Here is an 11,251-nt window from a genome sequence, read left to right on the forward strand (position 1 = left end):
ACAGAGGGGATGTTAGCTCCTTCAGTTTTACAACTCTGTTCTCCATTCAGCTCTGGATACCAGTCCCCTGGCTGCAAGTTGTGTGTTTTCAGTGCACAACAATCACCTTTGGGAGATTACCAGGGCATTCCAGCTAAATGTTGTACCGGTTTTGAAACTTTTACTTCTGCATTTCTCATGATTCCAGAGCAATTGAGCTAGAAAAAAGTTTCCATCAATACCATCTCTGAAAGAAAACATTTACCTCTGGAATATAGTTCAGGCAGACATTGTGAATCTATTTTAGGCATATAAAATGAAAACTCAAATTTCTTTTCTGTTTAATAAAGAATATATGGGGGGCGGAGCCAAGATGGCGACTAGCACACACAGTTTCCAAGCTGTGGAAGAGAAAAAGTTCTGAGTTGATGAGTGGAAGAACTTCTGAAGCCAGGGAAACAACGGAGAGACTTTCTAAACAACAGGGAACATCGCCGGAGGTGAAAACCTTGGTCTCGGGTCACCCAGGGACTTGTTTGGGGAAGGTGAGAAACGATCCTTTGATCTCTCCGCACTCCCCTCCCCCAGACCTCCCTCCTCCTCGGCACAGCGGACTCGCCTTTCTCAGCGCAGACCTAACTGCCTGGGGCCTGCAGCCACTGAGGCTGAGCCCCAAGTCCTTTATCGGCAAAGGCCAGCAGTACTGTGTCTCGGAGCCCCAGATTCACGCGCGGCAGCTGCACCATCCTCCCAGGGCCCGAGTCTGCTAGACGCCATACTAGCTCCGCAGGATCGCGATCACTGACGGTACGGCCCGCCCAATACCACAGGGACAGAGAATACGCTATATACTCATCAAAACCAGACAGAAACGCCATACAAGCTAGACACACCAGGCGCTGGGCCTCCGAAGCTTGGAGAGCACAGTAAAGAGACCCCAGGACTTCCCAGAAAGCATCTGGACTAGCAACCCAGTCTCCAGTTACAGCGGGACTTTCTAACCTGGCGGCGGAGCAGCACTGAGCTGGCGGGGCACATCAGCCCTCCAGTTTAAGACTAACCAGGGCCAAACCAGAGAACAGAAAGGCTGGTTACCCCGATTCCCACTGACGTGACCACCCTGAAATCTCCAGCTGCAGCAAGACCTCATAACCTGGCAGTGACAGCAGCACGGAACTGGCGGAGCACATCAAAGAAGCAGGGCCAAACCAGAGAGCAGACAGCCCAGATACGCCGATCTCTGCCAAGTGTCCTGCCTGTAAGTGAGTGCACCCTTGAGAATCTGCAGCTCCACTGATCCTGGCTTCTTCTAAAACAGAAGCCAGGCATCGAACCCCCTCCCACCCATATACCCACTTTGGGAAACAGAGGGGCACTTGGAACATTGAAGTTCCTGCTCTGTGGGTCTAATTGAGGAGTTAAGGCAGTTAATGCCAGAAATTGCGCTGCGATCATCACTAGCGCCTGCGACATATACATTGCAGAGCCCCTCCCACACACTCAAGGGTTCAACATTAGCCATCACTCTGTCCCTCAAGACACACGCCCACACCCACTTACACACACACACACACATATACACACACACGCACGCACGCTTGCATTTGCCTCTGTTTGCGCCTGCGTACTTTCCTCCCACAGGTACAGCTAGTCCTCAGCATACGCTAAGGACACGGGACCTCTCTCAACTTCCTGAAGAATTCTCCAGACTCGAGAGAGAGACAGTACCAGTCTGATCGGCTGAATCCAAAAACAAACAGGGAAGGTCTCAGATAAGCCAATGGCCAGGGGTAGGCGAAAGAACATTTCCAACATAAATCAGGACATCATGACTTCACCAGCAAACCCCAAAATCGATGGATATTCCAATTCATCAGAAGCACAGGAAAATGACCTTAAAGCCATGCTTGCTCAATTATTTGAGGCTCATAAGGAGGAAATGAACAAATCTTTCAAAGAGATGGCCAGTCAATTGGAGGTAAAGAAAGAAGAAATAGACAAAACCCTTAAAGAAACACAGGCAAACATAGCCAAACAAATAGAGGCACAAGTAGAGAAGAAATTAGTGGCATACAAAAAGGAAATGAACAAAGAAATAGAGTCCATCGTAGAGAGACAGGAATCCAAATTCAAACACATAAAAGAAATGGTGCAAGGCATGAAAACAGAATTAGAATCAATAAAGAAAACACAAAGTGAGAAAACTCTTGAGCTGGAGAACTTGGAGAAAAGATCAGGAACCACAAAAGTAAGCATCACCAACAGAATACAAGAGATGGAAGAGAGAATCTCTGGAGCTGAAGACACACTTGCAGAAATTGATACTTCTCTCAAAGAAAAAGTAAAATCAGAAAAATTCCAATCACAAAATATCCAAGAAATCAAGGATGCTATGAAAAGACAAAATCTAAGAATAATAGGAATTGATGAAAAAGAAGACTCCAGGCTCCAAGGTCCAGAAAATATTTTCAAAAAAATCATAGAAGAAAATTTTCCCAACTTAAAGAAAGAGATGTCCATAAATATACAAGAGGCCTACAGAACACCAAATAGACTAGACCAGAAAAGAAACACATCACGTCACATCATAGTCAAAACACTAAATCTACAGAACAAAGAAAAGATATTAAAAGCAGCAAGGGAAAAAGGCCAAGTAACATATGAAGGTAGACCTATCAGAATCACACCAGACTTCTCATCAGAAACTATGAAAGCCAGAAGGGCCTGGGCAAGCATCATGGAGACTCTAAGAGATCACAAATGTCAACCCAGACTACTATACCCTGCAAAGCTTTCAATCAACATAGATGGAGAAAACAAAATATTCCATGACAAAACTAAATTTACGCAATATCTATACAGCAAACCAACCCTACAGAAGATACTAGAAGGAAAACTCCAATCCAACGAAAACGAATTCACCCAAGAAAACAGGGCATACAGATAATGTCCCAACAAAAATGAAAAGAAAACAAGCAATGAAACAAGGTAAGATCATCGACTCCATTACACAAGGAACTAACACGCATTGGTCAATATTATCTATCAATATTAATGGACTCAACTCACCAATAAAAAGACACAGGCTAACAGAATGGTTACGGAAACAGGACCCAACATTCTGTTGCATCCAAGAAACACACCTATGCAACAAAGATAAACACTACCTCAGAGTAAAGGGCTGGAAAAATGTTTTTCAAGCAAATGGTTCCAGAAAACAAGCTGGAGTAGCCATCCTAATATCTAATAAAATAGACTTTCAACCCAAGTTAATCAAAAAAGATAAGGAGGGCCACTATATTCTCATCAAAGGAAAAATCCAACAAGAGGACATCACAATTTTGAATATCTATGCCCCAAATACAAGAGCACCTACATTCGTAAATGAAACAATATTAAAGCTTAAATCATACATTGATCCTAATACCTTAATAGTGGGAGACTTCAACACCCCACTCTCATCAAGGGACAGATCAACCAGACAGACACCAAATAGGGAAATGAAAGCACTCACAGAATCCTTAAATCAAATGGACCTAATAGATGTCTACAGATCTTTTCACCCAAACTCAAAAGAGTACACCTTCTTTTCAGCACCGCATGGAACCTTCTCCAAAATAGACCATATAGTTGGTCACAAAGCAAGCCTCAACAGATACAAAAGGATTGAAATAATCCCTTGTATACTATCTGACCACCATGGACTAAAGCTGGACATCAACAACAACAGAAACAACAAAAAGCCGACACGCACATGGAAACTGAACAACTTACTACTCAATGACAGCTGGGTCAAGGAAGAAATAAAGAAAGAAATTAAAGACTTTCTAGAATTCAATGAAAATGAAGGCACAACATACCCAAATTTATGGGACACATTGAAAGCAATGCTCAGAGGAAAATTTATAGCACTAAGTGCCTACAAGAAGAAATCTGTAACATCACATACAAACAACTTAATGGCCCAACTGAAAAACCTAGAAAAAAAAGAAGCAGATACACCCAAGAGGAGCAGACGGCTGGAAATAATCAAACTAAGGGCAGAAATCAATCAATTAGAAACAAATAAAATTATCCAAAGAATCAATGAAACAAAAAGCTGGTTCTTTGAGAAAATCAACAAGATAGACAAACCCTTAGCCAAACTAACTAAAAAGCAGAGAGAAACCATACAAATCAGCAAAATCAGAAAGGAAAATGGGGACATAACTACAGACACTGAGGAAATCCAAACGATTATTAGGTCATACTACAAAAGCCTATATGGCACAAAATTTGAAAATCTAAATGAAATGGATAACTTTCTTGACAGATTCCATCTACCAAAATTAAGTCAAGATCAGGTAGAAAGACTGAATAGTCCTATATCTCCCAAGGAAATTGAAGCAGTCATTAACAGTCTCCCCTCCAAAAAAAGCCCTGGACCAGATGGCTTCAGCGCAGAATTCTACAAGACCTTCAAAGAAGTACTAACACCAATTCTCCTCAAACTATTCCATAAAATAGAAACAGAAGGAACACTACCAAACTCATTCTATGAAGCCACAGTCACTTTGATACCTAAACCACACAAAGATCCAACAAAAAAAGAGAACTTCAGACCTATCTCTCTTATGAACATGGATGCAAAAATACTCAATAAAATACTTGCAAACCGAATCCAAGAACACATCAAAGATATCATCCACCATGACCAAGTAGGCTTCATCCCAGGAATGCAAGGGTGGTTCAACATACGGAAATCCATCAATGTAATCCACCACATAAACAAAATGAAGGAGAAAAACCACATGATCATCTCCTTAGATGCTGAAAAAGCATTTGACAAAGTCCAGCACCCATTTATGTTTAAAGTCTTGGAGAGATCAGGGATACAAGGCACATACCTAAAGATAGTAAAGGCAATATACAGCAAGCCTATAGCCAACATCAAACTCAATGGAGAGAAACTTAAATCAATCCCACTGAAATCAGGGACAAGACAAGGCTGCCCACTCTCTCCATATCTCTTTAACATTGTACTTGAAGTCCTAGCCAGAGCAATAAGACAACTAAAGGAGATCAAGGGGATACAAATCGGAAAGGAAGAGGTCAAAGTGTCACTATTTGCAGATGATATGAAAGTATACATGAGCGACCCCAAAGATTCAACCAGAGAACTTCTTCAGCTGATAAACACCTTCAGCAAAGTGGCAGGATACAAAATCAACTCAAAAAAATCAGAGGCCCTCTTGTATACCAAAGACAAAAAGGCTGAGAAAGAAATTAGGGAAACAACACCCTTCACAATAGCCACTAACAACATAAAGTACCTTGGTGTGACTCTAACCAAGCAAGTGAAAGACCTATTTGAGAAAAACTTCAAGTCTTTGAAGAAAGAAATTGAAGAAGATCTCAGAAGATGGAAAGATCTCCCGTGCTCATGGATTGGTAGGATTAACATTGTGAAAATGGCCATCCTGCCAAAAGCAATCTACAGATTCAATGCAATTCCCATCAAAATACCAACTCAATTCTTTACAGACCTTGAAAAAAAGATTCTCAGCTTCATATGGAGAAACAAAAAACCCAGAATCTCCAAAACGATCCTGTACAACAACAGATCATCTGGAGGTATCTCCATTCCCGATCTCAAGCTGTACTACAGGGCAACAGTAATAAAAACTGCATGGTATTGGCATAGAAACAGAAAGGAGGATCAATGGAATCGCATAGAAGACCCAGAAATAAACCCACACACCTATGAATTCTCAATATTTGACAAAGAAGCCAAATCCATTCAATGGAAAAAAGACAGCATCTTCAACAAATGGTGCTGGACCAACTGGATGTCTACATGCAGAAAAATGAAAATAGATCCATATCTATCACCCTGCACAAAACTAAAGTCCAAGTGGATCAAGGACCTCAACATAAAACCAGATACTCTAAATCAGCTGCAAAAAAAAGTGGGAAACAGCCTAGAATTCATTGGCACAGGAGACAACTTCCTGAACAGAACACCAACAGCACAGGCTCTAAGAGCAACAATCAATAAATGGGACCTCATGAAACTGAAAAGCTTCTGTAAAGCAAAAGACACTGTCATCAAAACAAATAGACAGCCTACAGATTGGGAAAGAATCTTCACCAACCCTTTATCTGACAGAGGGCTGATATCCAGTATATATAAAGAACTAAAGAAGCAGAAAAGCAACAACCCAAATAATCCAATTAAAAAATGGGGAACAGAGCTAAACAGAGAATTCTCGAAAGAGGAACATCGAATGGCAGAGAAACACTTAAAGAAATGCTCAACCTCATTAGCCATTAGGGAAATGCAAATCAAAACGACCCTGAGATTTCACCTTACACCCATCAGAATGGCCAAGATGAAAAACTCAAGTGATAGCACATGCTGGAGAGGTTGTGGAGAAAAGGGAACTCTCCTCCATTGCTGGTGGGAATGTAAACTGGTTCAACCACTCTGGAAGTCAATCTGGCGCTTTCTCAGACAACTAGGAGTAGTGCTACCTCAAGACCCAGCTATACCACTCCTAGGTATATACCCAAAATTTGCTCAAGTACACAACAAGGACATTTGTTCAACCATGTTCATAGCAGCTTTATTTGTAATAGCCAGAACTTGGAAACAACCCAGATGTCCATCAACGGAGGAATGGATACAGAAACTGTGGTATTTTTACACAATGGAATACTACTCAGCAATCAAAAAGGAAGAAATCATGAAATTTGCAGGCAAGTGGTGGGATCTAGAAAAGATCATTCTGAGTGAAGTATCCCAGAAGGAGAAAGACAAACTTGGTATATACTCGCTTATATAGACCTACAAGACATGATAAACATAATGAAATCTACACACCTAAAGAAGATAATCAAGAAAGTGGACACAGGCGAAGGTGATTAATCCTCATTTAGAAAGACAAATGGGATGTGCATTGAACTTATGACAGGAGTCTATCACAAAAGGCATCTGAAAGACTCTACCTAGCAGTGTTTCAAAGCAGACACTAAGACTCATAACCAAACCCTCGGCAGAGTGCAGGGAATCATATGAAAGAAGGGAAGTTAGTATGATATGGAAAGGATAGGAGCTCCACAAGGACCAAATATATCTGGGCACAGGGTCTTTTCTGAGACTGACACTCAACCAAGGACCATCTATGGATATAACCTAGAACTTCTGCTCGGATGTGGCCTGTGGTAGCTCAGTAACCAAGTAGTTTTCCAAAGTAAGGGGAACACGGACTATTTCTAATAGGATCTCAAGGGCAGGCTGTTTGACCCCCACCCCAGGGGAGGAGCAGTCTGTTAGGCCACAGAGGAGGACTTTGCAGCCAGCCCTGAAGATACCTGATAAAACAGGGTCAGATGAAAGGGGAGGAGGTCCTCCCCTATCAGGGGACTTGGAAAGGGGCAGGGAGGTGACCAGGGAGGGAGTGTGGGGTTGGGGAGGGAATGAGGGAGCGGGATACAGCTGGGACACAGAGTTAACAAAATGTAACTAAAAAGAAAAATAAAATAAAAAAAAAAAATTAAAAAAAAAAAAAAAAAAAAAAAAAATAAACTAGAACAGTCTAACCACATAAAAAAAAAAAAATAAAGAATATATGAAAATACAGTTCTGTACTTACTTCTGCTTGTTATAAATGCAATCTTCAGCCTTCTTAATCTCGTAGACCGGCCTGGCCTGGACCTCATGGAGATGTCTGCCTCTACATCCCTAGACCTAGGATTAAAGAAGTGCACCGCTATACCTGATATGAACTTTGTTTTGTTGTTGTTGTTTGTTTGTTTGTTTCTTTACAGAGTCTTCATAGTCAGGCATGTCTTCACTGTGTATAGCTATGGATGATCTTGAACTCTGAATTCTCCTGCCTCTGCCTCTCACATGCTGGGATTACAAGTGTGTTATCACATCATACCTAATTTTGAGAATTCTAACAAATGAAACAAATATTTGAATCTCTGTCTTCTCCATAGTGTCTAGCATACTTTAGGCATTTTTAAATCCTCAGTGAAAGTAAAGCTAAAAACTCATTGTATTCTATTGTGACAGCTGTCATAACAAAACAAAGGTCATTTTCTCGTGACTATTCCTTGTCTTCCTTCTGTGTACCCACATGTCTATTTTCAAATTTCTCCAGTCATATTTAATAAGGATCCCCCATGTAACCTTATTTTATCTTAATTACTTTCTAAAGGCCCTGTCTCAGGGGCATGTACAAAGGCATATTCATGTAATATCAACAATTGGATTTCTGAGCAGACTGGGCTGTATGTTGTAAATAAAAAAGAGCACTGGGCTATATATTACTTATTTTTTATGTTTATATCTTTTTTATTAATTACACTTTATTCACTTTGTATTCCTCCATAAGCCCCTCCCTTCTCCCATGTTACTTATTTTTAGCCCTATTGCAGCAGTATTATTTGACCCACTATCACAAACAATAAGACACAGACAACTGTTGGATTTTATAACTGCCTTATTACCTTGGGCTGGGTAGATATTTCTACCTACATTATCTTAATAATCTCACCATCCATCTCCCAGCCCCCATCCAATGTCATCGACCTTAATCATTCCTATCTGGGCTACCTTCCATCCATAATCTCAGGATACTTGCTTGTATTCTTCATCGGGGTCTTTTCAAGCCATTATTGAAGTCCTTCCTCCTGGCCTATGTGGTTTCTCCTCCACACTAACCCATTATGGTATCCTCCTTCCTCCTCTCTTCAGGTCCATCTGTTTTCCATGATTTTCCTATTCTCTAAAGCCTGGGAACCTTAGCCACGCCTACCCCATTCTGCCCTGCCCAGGTATAGGCTGTTTAATAAGCCAGTCAGGTAGGTTTACACAACAAGGATAGGTGTATCCAGGCGGTAACCAGTTCTTGAGGGCCAGTAACTAGCATAAACATTCGAGCATTAGATTAACCCTCCCCCCCAAAGCTGTATATTGAAATCCTATCTAAAACAAAACAAGACCCACCCCATCTTCACACTCGAAGATACTGAGAATGAGGACGTCAACATACCAATAACAATCCTTTATATTGTTCTTATATTTACTCTTAAGTTTATATTCTTTTTTTCTTCTGTTTTGTTTTTTTCAAGACAGGGTTTCTCTGTGTGGCCTGACTGTCCTGGACTCACTTTGTAGACCAGGCTGGCCTTGAACCCACAGAGATCTACCTGCCTCAGCCTCCCTGCCTGCTGGGATTAAAAGTGTGCACCACCACGTCCAGCTTTAAGTGTATATTATAATTATAAAAGAAAATAAAAATAAATACTTAAGTCTTTAAAAATAAGATATATGAAAATAAAGACATTCTTTTTCTTGTCATTGGTTTGGAAAATTTTGTGTTCTATTGGCAATTTAGTAATTGTTGGAAGCTGTATTAACTGAGGCTGATAAGATAAATTGAGCTTCCACATAAATACGTATAGAGTTCTTTGTTTGAAATACATGTTTCTCATTGACACCCCACATAATAAAGAAAACACATATCTAAAATACATGCTTAAAATAATTTCATAAACAAGTAACATAACTACATTATCTTTTCAGTATATTCATTGTTACAGAATGACTTTGAATGTGACATCAGTGAGGAAAAATCCAGAGCAATTTTCCATAACATTACTTTTCTTTGTGTTAACTACATTTAGATCCATGCCATTTAAATGAGAAACTTTTATTTTGTAACCAGAGAAAAGATTTCTAAAAGTAGAACAAACCAATCTTTGGAACTTAACATTTCTTTTTAAACACACACACAAAAATATGAGTGTTAGAATATCATAGCATCTTTGGAAGAAAGAAAGAAAGAAAGAAGAGAGCATTATGTTAATTTGCAAATGCCTGATCCACAAAATTCACACACAGTTAAAGAGCTTAATTTCAGTTTTATAAAATATGAAATCAATCATTTTATCAACTTTATAAACCATCTTAATGACTTTATGACTATCTTACTTATGGCACACACACATGCATATGTTCATATACACAGTTTGTAGGCTTTTTGTAGAAGCTCCTTACAAGTCAAAGAAGTTCTTGTATATACATGTATTGAGTTTTTACCAGGAATAGATGTTGAATGCTGTAGATGTTTTCTCTACATCAATTGATTATGAACAAATATTGTTTCTTCCTTAGGCTTATAAATTCAGTAAATTACCATGACTGAATTTTAAAATTTGAGCATGTCTCATTTGCTTGCCATGTATTTTTCTTTTGTTGGATATTATTTGCTGATATTTTGCTAGGGAAATTACAGATTTGTAAATGCAAGCTTGGCAGGAGGGAGGGATGGAGGAAGGGGTGGATGGATGAACAGAGGGAGCAAGAAAGCACAAGAGCCAGGTCACTGAGCAGAGCACCGGCCTAGCAGGAAGGGGACCCCGCAGGAAACTGGGTACTGTATGAGGTGAGGTACAGGGAGGAGAACGAGCTGGTCAGTCCAGTTGGCACAACTAGGTGTTGCTGTGTTTGCAGGATTTCTGTTTCCGAGAGATTGCAGGTGTTTCTTTAAACATGAGGAGTAATTCTCTTGTGAAATATTCTGTGCCTAGATTTTTTTTTCTCAGAAAATTTGAGGCTGTGAATCCAGTTCCTTCTGATGTAGGAATATTGAGGCTGCCTGTTTCACCTAGCATGTACTTTGCAAGGAATTCATGTGCACAGAGTTGTTACCAACATTCACTTATGATCTTTGTGTTGTCTGTTGGGTCTGAAGTGCTGAATTCCCTTTCATTGCTTTTGTTTTGTTTTGGTTTGGTTTGTTGTTTTTGCTTTTGAGATAAGGTCTCCAACAGCAGAAAATGGCCTTGAACTCCTGAGCCTCCTGCTTCTGACTCTGAAGTGTGAGGATTACATGCACTGCACTGCACTTTCCCTCTTCTGTTTCTGATGTTGATATTTTGTGTCCTTCTCTATTCTTTTTCCATCCTTGCTGGGTGTGTGTGTAATCAATTACCTTTTTCCCCTCCAAAGAATTGCCATTTTGTTTCATTAGCTATCACAATTTCTTGTTTTCAAAACTTCATATCTGCTCTAATCTTCACTATTTCCTTCATTCTTCTTGATCTGGGTTTATCTTCCTCTGTCCTAGCTTGTTCCTAAATTAGAAGCTAACATTATTGATTTAAGACATTTCTTCCTTCCTAACATAAATATTTGATGCTGTAAATACCCCAGTAAGCCCTGCTTTAACTTTAAAGTTTGTTGTATATTAGGCTTTCAGACTCTGTCTCACACATCATC

Source organism: Psammomys obesus, unplaced genomic scaffold (assembly GCF_907164565.1).
Source record: "Psammomys obesus unplaced genomic scaffold, mPsaObe1.curated_primary_1811, whole genome shotgun sequence".
In the NCBI taxonomy this organism is placed as follows: Eukaryota; Metazoa; Chordata; class Mammalia; order Rodentia; family Muridae; genus Psammomys; species Psammomys obesus.